Genomic DNA, 10,840 nt, shown 5'->3' on the forward strand with positions numbered 1-10,840 from the left:
CCACCAGATGGAATCGAAGGCACCAGCAAAGTCAATGGAGATAGCCAGTAGATATTTTTCTGTGGTTGAGTTTGCTGTGTTGAGGAGATTGTTCATAGCGTCTTCAGTGGAGCATCCTGGCTTAAAGCCATACTGCTTTGGAGAGTCTAAGTTGGCTGTCTGGTAGTAGGTGGATAATCTGGATTGAAGCAGCCGCTCCATTACCTTTCCCAAGACCGGGAGAAGAGCAATGGGGCGGTAAGCTTTGGGTAGAGTAGGATCTTTATCTGGACCTTTTAGGATGAGTCGAAGCACTGCCTGTTTCCAAGAATCAGGGAAAATTCCTTTCGCAAGGCATTTGTTGAACAATGCTAATAGGTGGTTTGGGAGATGTGTTGCTGCTTTCTTGATGACCTCAGCCTCAATATTATCATGACCAGGGCATCTATTTATTTTTGTTCTGTCTAGTGCTTTGTTCATTTCCTCAGAGGTGAAAGGAGGTTCTATTTTATTGTTGGAGAAGCCCTGGTTGTCTGGTTTAATTTGCTTTTGTTCATCATTGAGGGGACTCTCATCAGTCTGAAGTAGGGCATTCAGAATATTATTCATGGAGTCAGCCCATGTGTGTGTTGGATTGCCATCAGGAGTCAGGGTTGCATTTAACATCTCTCCCCTGGGCAGGGGAGAGATGTTAAATGCAGCAGGGAAGTAAGACATAACAGCCGAGCCACCTGGATAGAACTAGAACGCAAGATATCCAAGGACGTACAAGAAATGAGAGCGTGGGAGATTCGCGATGAAGTAAAACAGACGATCGAGAACTCTCACAACTGGCGAACTCCAGGAATAGATAACGTCCACAACTACTGGTACAAGAAGCTCATTTGAACGCAGAAGCACCTGTCAGAGCAGTTCACCCGATTGATAAGGCAGAGACACCCAGAGACAATCCCGATGTTTCTCACTCAAGGAATCACAGAGATGAAGCCTAAAGACGAAGATACAAGAAACCGGGCGAAATATGTTTGTTGTTGTTTGGTTTTTAGGAGCATTAGCAACTAAGGCCATATTGCTCCGGGGATATGTGGTGGTCATTCCCTGACCTTTCCGCATCCTCCGTATTTGGTGGTCACGGACTCGAACACCGGTCTAATCAAGAAGCGTGTGCTACGCATTGCTGCTCCTGCCCACCTGGCTACGTAGGCGCCAAAATATAGGCCAATCACCTGCCTCCCAACAATATACAAGATCCTGACAAAATGGATTTCTGGATGGCTGCCCTGCTGCTAACCAGCAATTTTAGAATCTTACCAGTAATCCCAAACTGTTCAAGCTTATATACATGTAGTAACCTTTCACGAGGGACCAGACAAATGCTGTGCTAAAACCCAAATAAACTATGTCGAAATTGTTCCCTACATTCAACTCATGAGAAACTGTGTATAAATAGCCTACCGAGTTAGTTCGCCATGATTTTCCTTTAACAAAACCATGTTGTGTGTCCTTCAGAATGCCATATCTAACTGTCCCTGGATTGCTCTCTTAATCATTATTTCTAAGATTTCCCTTACCACTGAAGACAGACTAACCAGTCCCTAGTTTTCAACTTCATTCACAGCACTGCCTTTATTGCCTTTATGTAAGAAGTGCGTTGGCACTTCCCCAATCCAAAAGAATCCACCCCAAGTCCAAAGATGCCCTCATAATTAACCTCAATACACTCCCTGCCAGCCTCTCACAAAACTACCGAGTACATACAAGGAACACCAGGAATCTTATTTGTCTTTATGCTCACAGGTTTTTCTAATAAACAATCATCTGTAATTACGAAATCACCAATTTCATATGGCTCAGCCTCTTCTCAGCACGAGGGGTCTTTTGTCAGTCATGACTGATGCAAAGTACTTATTATCATTAATAGCTATATGGTGCAAGGAAGTCTGAGGCTTATGCTGCACCAAAAAAAATTCCCAAGTTACCCTGAGAGAGAGAGAGAGAGAGAGAGAGAGAGAGAGAGAGAGAGAGAGAGAGAGAGAGAGAGAGAGAGAAGAGAGAGAGAGAGAGAGAGTAGAAGGGAATCACCAAGAAAGAGAAGAATGATGATATATCCAGCTCAGGACCCTGGGTGTGCCAAGCCCATACTCACTAGATGTGAACCCCCTTATTCAATTCATTTGCAACGTGAGCTCGGTTATCTAAGAATTTCCCACACTCAGTGCACAAGAATTGAATCTTATTAGCTTTCTTCTTAGTTGTATTCACATACATGAAAAATTCCTTGTCCCCATTCTTTGCTCTCTTAGACAGTGGTTTCTCATGCACAGCCATGGCTTGCCTAACCTTGTTTGTGATACTATTACAAAATAACTATTATTTTTTAGGCCACGCGAATAATTAAATTCATCTGCCATGCTGTGTGTAGCTGATGTCTGTTAAATGGGGTGTGGACGGTTTTGCTGGACGAAAAACCCCAGTTTCTTTGGAGAAAAACCCTTGCTCTTTAAGCCCGAGACCGACTAACTCAGCCGCTGAATGAAAAAAGCCCATTAAAGTTCCTCGCGTCACTGACGGGAATCGAACCCGGGCCTTTTCCACCCGGTGTTGGGAGGACGGTGACCTTACCACTGTGCTACCGCGAAGACTGTAATACTATTACAGATCGAATTTTACCTATTGTAGGCTTCAATACTTTTTATCGCTCTGCTATCTTTTTTTGCTCTGTCGGTTTTGTCATTTGCCGGTCAAATGTATTCGCCAAATTCATAGATTCCATATAGCACCTTAAACTGTAAAAATCCCCTCTTTTTAAGTTAAAACCCGTGCTTTACCATTAACTATGGCAACATCTTTCTTCATCATTCATTCAAAGAACATATCTTGGAAGCTACTAGGCTTTACATACCAATTAAGAAATATTGTTCAAGGTTTAGGCCAAAATGGATGTCAGATGAACTAATGAGGCATATGGCAGAGAAGAAAAATGCATGGGATACTTACAAATTAACACATGACACAGAAGCCTATGATAGATACAAGTTGATATGCAACCAAGTTACAAAGGAGGTTAGGCAGGCGAAGGCAGATTACGAGAAATCCTTGGCAAGGGATGCAAAGAAAAACAGCAAAGAGTTCTTTACTTATGTAAACTCTAGAAGGAAGGGGATGAATCAGATTGGTCCACTTGATATTGATGGGTCAACTGTTGATGATCCTGCTCAGGTAGCTAACAAACTAAATGAATATTTTGCATCGACATTCACACATGAGGAGGTATTCAGCAAGGGGAATGCCAGAGGTGTATTCAACTCTAGCAGTAAGCTACAGAATCTTGAAATAACTGGGAGTAAAGTGGAGGAGAAACTGTTGAAGATAAACACAAGAAAGGCACCCGGGGTGGATCGGATCTATCCAGTTATATTAAAGGAGGCAGCAAAGGAAGTAAGCAAACCCTTAGCCATAATTATGAGAGCTTCCTTGGACTCAGGGGAGGTACCCATAGACTGGAAATGTGCAAATGTGACCCCAATTCACAAAGGAGGATCAAAGGCTGACACAAGTAATTATAGACCTGTGAGCTTAACTTCTGTTCCAGGAAAATTAATGGAGGCACTGGTTAAAGAAGCACTGCAGGATCATTTAGACAAGACTTCAGTTATAGCTCAGACACAGCATGGTTTTGTTAAGGGGAAGTCTTGCCTGACCAACTTGATTGGATACTATGATGCAGTCACAAAAGAACTGGATGCAGGGAATAACTTTGATATTATATACTTGGATCTTAGAAAGGCTTTTGATACTGTTGCACATGGAAGACTGCTACACAAATTGGAGCAGTGTGACATTGGAGGCAAATTGCTGCTATGGATAAAGGGGTGGTTGAGGGGGAGAAGACAGAGAGTGGTAATCAATGGACACTGCTCATCGTGGACTAATGTTATTAGTGGAGTCCCTCAGGGCTCAGTGTTGGGTCCATTATTGTTTTCTGTATTTATAAATGATATTGATGATGGTATATCAAGCTTAATGTCCAAGTTTGCAGATGATACAAAGGTTGGCAGGGTTGTCAAGGACACTACTGACACTATGCTGCTGCAACAGGATCTGGAAAGGTTGAGCAGATGGGCTGAGAGGTGGCAAATGAAGTTTAACATTGACAAATGTAAAGTACTACACATGGGAAACAGCAACCCCAGAGCAACGTATCAGCTCTGTGGTACTACACTGACAGTGGTAGAGAATGAAAGGGACTTGGGGGTGATTGTGCAGGCAGATATGAAGTTCTCTGAGCAGTGCAGACGGGCTGCAAGAGTAGCTCATGGAGTATTGTCAATGATATACAGGAATTTTTCCAGCAGGGATAAGGAGGTGATTATTCCATTGTATAAGGCAATGGTCAGGCCACACCTAGAGTACTGTATACAGGTCTGGAGGCCTCATTTCAAGAAGGATGTAGAGCTGCTGGAACGAGTACAGAGAAGGGCAACAAGATTAGTGAATGGAACAAAGGGGTGCTCTTACGAAGAAAGGCTTAAGTTTTGCAAATTACAGTGTCTGGAGACTAGGCACCAGCAAGGTGATCTGATAGAGGTGTATAAAGCCTTGAATGGTTTAAGCATGCTCAATGCTGATGGGATTCTTCCTCTAGCTCAGAAAAATCACCAGAGGGCATAAATTCAAATTGAGGAAAGACAGATGTAGGATAGACGTGCGGAAATTTGCCTTTAGCCAGCGGGTGGTTGGTTGGTGGAACAGACTGCCATCCCTTGTGGTGGAGGTTGATAGCCTAAATAAGTTTAAGGCTCAGCTGGACAGGTATTTTGAACGAACAGAGGGGTGAAGTGGAAGTGGGTTTTTTTTTTTTTTTTTTGGCTGATGCTGCATAAGCTTGCTTTCTTGCATCAAATGCCTCTACTAATGCTAATGCTAATGCTAATGCTAATCTTCCAACTGATGATTGCATGACCACTTCCTGACAATGGTCCTGTACTTTAAGCCCTGTGCTGTCATCTGCTTCGTGGGTCATAATGATGAGGTCAAGAATATTCTAACCCCCTAATACTTTCTCTAACATGCTGGTACAAATAATAATCATCTAATTTATTTAAAAATGTTTTTTCTCATTATGAGTTTCCTCCTCCCCACTTATACCAATCAATCTGGGGCAGATTAAAGCCACCCCATAATAAGACATTGACGCTTGCTTGCCCATTCCATCTGCATGTAGAGACTCTCATCATATTCTTCAAAATCTACTTCTTTGTAAATTACTCCCACTACACCTTTGCTTTCAAGTAACTCACATTATACAGATTCTATGCTGGCAGATATAATTTCAGACGTCTCTTTTCGCGCTCACGTGCTTTTGATAAGAAGCATGAGCTCTACAGCCCTTCTATTTTCCCTAAATGCATTATACATACAGTGGAACTCGTCATCCCGAATTTCCGGGTGACACCAGATTTTACCTTAGGGCTATTATATCAGTATTTGTCCTAACCAGGGTTCAAATTAGGGATTTTATTGACAACACTCCTGACATTATAGTAGACACAGTTAAGACTAAGTAATCTTCTAAAGTTTACTACCCTGACACACCTCTTGCAGTTATTCAGGTTTATCCCAGGTTTTACCTTCCCCTTCATTTGAAAAGCTGCTAACCTCAGAACATCTTATCAGCATTGGCTATTATGGCAACAAATAAGAAATGTTGAGGTGAGTGCAAGCATTATTTTGACAAATCCCACATCATCAAATAAACGCGGAGCTGAATTATGATTCTCCCTTCCCGTAACTAACATTTTCCCTTAACTTTTAAGGTATCTCCAATGATGTTATCGGCAAAAACCCTTGCACCACCTTTGTTCAAATTAATACCATCTCTACAAAATAGATTTCTATCTACAAATGCCGGCCAAGTTGATGAAAAGTTTCTACATAGAGCCGCGCAGATTGCCTTAAAACGTTGTTTTATTCCACAAGGTCCATCCTGTAGTGTCTCGGCTCAATTGCGCACGCATGCATGCATGCACACACACACACACACACTCACTCACTCACACACACACACACACACACACACACACACACACACACACACACACACACACACACACACACCTAACTCGCATGCATGGGATACATAAATTAACAGGTGACACAGTAGCCTATGATAGATATAAGCTGGTCTGTAACCAGGTAACAAAGGAGGTTAGGCAGGCAAAGGCAGATTACGAGAAATCATTCGCAAAGGATGCAAAGAAAAACAGCGAAGAGTTCTTTACTTATGTAAACTCTAAAGGAAGGGGATGAATCAGATTGGTCCACTTGATATCGATGGTTCAACTGTTGATGATCTTGCTCAAGTAGCTAACAAACTAAATGAATATTTTGCATCGACATTCCCACGAGGAGTTATTCAGCGAGGGGAATGCCAGAGGTGTATTCAACTCTGGCAGTAAGGTATATAATCTTGTAATAACTGAGAGGAAACTGGAGGAGAAATTGTTGAGTATAAACATAAGAAAGGCACCTGGGGTGGATGGAATCTATCCAATAATATTAAAGGAGGCAGCAAAGGAAGTAAGGAAACCTTTAGTCATAATTACGAGAGCTTTCTTGGATTCAGGGGAGGAACCCATTGACTGGAAATGTGCAAATGTGAACCCAATCCACAAAAGAGGATGAAAGTGAGACACAGGTAATTATAGACCTGTTAGTTTAACTTATATTCCAGGGAAATTAATGGAGGCACTGGTTAAAGAAGCATTGTAGGATCATCTAAACAAGACTTCAGTTATAGATCGGACACCCCATGGGTTGGTTAAGGGAAAGTCATGTCTGACCAATTTTATTGGATACTATGATGAAGTTACAAAGGAACTGGATGCAAAGAGTAATTTCGATATCATCTATTTGGATCTTAGAAAAGGCTTTTGATTGTGGTTATTTGGTTTTTAGGAGCATTAGTAACTAATGCCATATTGTTCCGGGATATGCGATGGTCATTTCCTGACCTTTCCGCATCCTCCATATTTGGTGGTCACTGGAAGGCTTTTGACTGTTGCACATGGAAGTCTGCTCTACAAATCGGAGCAGTGTGACATTGGAGGCAAACTGCTACTACGGATAAAAGGATGGTTGAGTGGGAGAAGACAGAGTTGTAATCAATAGACTCTTCGTGAGCTAATGTTAGTGGAGTCCCCCAGGGTTCAGTGTGGGGTCCATTGTTGTTTTCTGTATTCATTAATGATATTGATGATGGTATATCAGGCTTAATGTCCAAGTTTGCAGATGATACGAAGGTCGGCAGGGTTGTTAATGACATTAATGGCAGTACGTGTTGAAAAAGGATCTAGAAAAGTTGAGCAGATGGAATGAGGGGTAGCAACTGAAGTTTAACATTGACAAATGACAAGTACTGCATATGGGAAACAATACCTCCAGAGTAATGTATCAACTGTGTGGTACTACACTGATAGTGGTAGAGAGTGAAAAGGACTTGGGTGTAACTGTGCAGGCAGATATGAAGTGTATTGAGCAGTGCAGACGGTCTGCAAGAGTAGCTCATGGTGTCACAGGCCACACCTTGAGTATTGTATACAGGTTTGGAGGCCTCATTTTAAGTAGGATGTAGAGCTGCTGGGACGAGTATAGAGAAGGGCAACAAGATTAGTGAATGAAACAAAGGGTTGCCCTTACGAAGAAAGGTTTAAGTTTTGCAAATTACAGTGTCTGGAGACTAGGCACCTGCGAGGTGATCTGATTGATGTCTATAAAGTCTTGAACGGTTTGAGCATGCTCAAAGTTGATGGGATTAGCATTAACATTTGTAGAGGCATTTGATGCGAGAAAGCAACCTTTTTGCAGCATCAGCCAAAAAAAAAAAAAAAAAAAAACCTCCCTCTGTTCGTTCAAAATATCTGTCCAGCTGAGCCTTAAACTTATTTAGGCTATCAACTTCCATGACAAGGGATGGAAGTCTGTTCCACCAACCAATCAAACACCCTCTGGCTAAAGGCAAATTTACGCACATCTATCCTGCATCTGTCTTTCCTCAATTTGAATTTATGCCCTCTCAGGTGATTATTCTGAGCGAGAGGAAGAATCCCATCAGCATTGAGCATGCTCAAGCCATTCAAGGCTTTATACACCTCTATCAGATCACCTCACCGGTGCCTAGTCTCCAGACACTGTAATTTGCAAAACTTAAGCCTTTCTTCATAAGAGCACACCTTTGTTCCATTCACTAATCTTGTTGCCCTTCTCTGTACTCGTTCCAGCAGCTCTACATCCTTCTTGAAATGTGGCCTCCAAACCTGTATACAGTACTCTAGGTGTGGCCCGACCATTGCCTTATACAAGGGAATAATCACCTCCTTATCCCTGCTAGAAAAATTCCTATATATCATTGACAATACACCATGAGCTACTCTTGCAGCCCGTCTGCACTGTTCAGAGAACTTCATATTTGCCTGCACAACCACCCCCAGGTCCCTTTCATTCTCTACCACTGTCAGTGTAGTACCACAGAGTTGATATGTTGCTCTGAGGTTGCTGTTTCCCATGTGTAGTACTTTAAATTTGTCAATGTTAAACTTCATTTGCTACCTCTCAGCCAATCTGCTCAACCTTTCGAGATCCTGTTGCAGCAGCATAGTAGTGTACTTGACAACCCTGCCTACCTTTGTATCGTCTGCAATCTTCGACATTAAGCTTGATATACCCTCATCAATATCATTTATGAATACAGAAAACAATAATGGACCGAACACTGAGCCCTGAGGGACTCCACTAATTAGTCCACGACGAGCCGTGTCCATTGATTACCACTCTCTGTCTTCTCCCCCTCAGCCAGCCCTTTATCCACAGCAGCAATTTGCCTCCAATGGCACACTGCTCCAATTTTTGCAGCCGTCTTCCATGTGCAACAGTATCAAAAGCTTTTCTAAGATCCAAGTATATAATATCAAAGTTATTCCCTGCATCCAGTTCCTTTGTGACTGCATCATAGAATCCAATCAAATTGGTCAGGCAAGACTTCCCCTTAACAAAACCATGCTGTGTCCGAGCTATAGCTGAAGTCTTGTCTAGATGATCCTGCAGTGCTTCTTTAACTAGTGTCTCCATTAATTTTCCTGGAACAGAAGTTAAACTCACAGGTCTATAATTACCTGTGTCAGCCTTCGATCCTCCTTTGTGAATTGGGGTGACATTTGCACATCTCCAGTCTGTGGGTTCCTCCCCTGAGTACAAGGAAGCTCTCATAATTATGGCTAAGGGTTTGCTTACTTCCTTTAATATAACTGGATAGATCCCATCCACCCCGGGTGCCTTTCTTGTGTTTATCTTCAACAATTTCTCCTCCACTTTACTCTCAGTTATTACAAGATTCTCTAGCTTACTGCTAGAGTTGAATACACCTCTGGCTTTCCCCTCGCTAAATAACTACTCATGTGTGAATGTCAATGCAAAATATTCATTTAGTTTGTTAGCTACCTGTGCAGGATCAACAGTTGACCCATCGATATCAAGTGGACCAATCTGATTCATCCCCTTCCGTCTAGAGTTTACATAAGTAAAGAACTCTTTGCTGTTTTTCTTTGCATCCCTTGCCAAAGATTTCTCGTAATCTGCCTTCGCCTGCCTAACCTCCTTTGTAACTTGGTTACAGATCAACTTGTATCTACCATAGGCGTCTGTGTTAATTTGTATGCATCCCATGCATGTTTCTTCTCTGCCAAAAGCCTCATCAGTTCATCTGACATCCATTTAGGCCTAAACCTTGAAAAATATTTCTTAGTTGGTGTGTATAGCCTAGTAGCTTCCAAGATAAGTTCTTTGAATGCTTCCCATTTTGCATTTTCTGTTGGTAACATCATCAGTTGGTCCCCCTGTATAGAATTTAAATACTGTCTTAGTCTATCGTAGTCGCCTTTACGAAAGCAATAACCCTTCCCTTTACCCCTAATGGTAGTTAACTCTTTGAATAAATCCTAGTTCAGCACACTGTGATCACTGCCACTTAGTGGTTCATTTATGTGCAGATTCTTATTGCATGAAGAATCACTGCTGATAATCAAATCAAGAGTATTCTTCCCTTTAGTTGCCTCCTGAACATGCAGATGTAGAAAACAATCATCCAATAAATCCGCAAAAGCCTTGCTAGTGTGTGAGTGACCAGCCCCCAAATTCCAGTCAATATCTGGGAAATTAAAATCTCCCATTATAAGACTCTCTGATTTACTGGCCCACTCTATTTCCCTGTACAGTATCTTACTATACTCATCAGAGTCATTAGGCCTATAGTACACTCCTACTCTCAATTTTGATCTCCCAATGCTTATGTCACACCAAACTGACTCCACACTGCACTGTCCGGCGATGTCGACTGGCTTCACTTCCTTGGATTTTATGTATTTCTTAACTAATAGCATAACCCCTCCTACCTTCCTATCCTTTCTGTAGACATTGTACTCCCGAAATTCCAATTCTGCATTCCTTATATCTGTGTGACACCACATCTCTGATATCCCAACAATATCTGCCTTTTGATGTTTTGAGCAAATCCTCAAATTCATCAAATTTATTTAACAGATATTTATTTAAAGTATACCCAGTAAAATAAAATAAAATAAAATATTTCCAGAAGCTTTCGGAACTCGTGTCCCTTTCTCAACTGACAGAATTTTTAAATACATTACAAGCAAACTGTGGCACGTTACTCATTCGTCATTGTTGTAGCACGGACGTGTGCTGCCTTGCGCCAGTGATCATCCATCAATAAAACGGTTGTCTCCAGGATTGGATGTATACGCATGCCTTTCTGGCGATTTAATGCCTTAGGGTTGTTCATTATGTTTAG

The sequence above is a fragment of the Mastigoproctus giganteus genome, chromosome 11 (assembly GCF_048544385.1).
Source record: "Mastigoproctus giganteus isolate SK-2022 chromosome 11, ASM4854438v1, whole genome shotgun sequence".
Lineage (NCBI taxonomy): Eukaryota > Metazoa > Arthropoda > Arachnida > Uropygi > Thelyphonidae > Mastigoproctus > Mastigoproctus giganteus.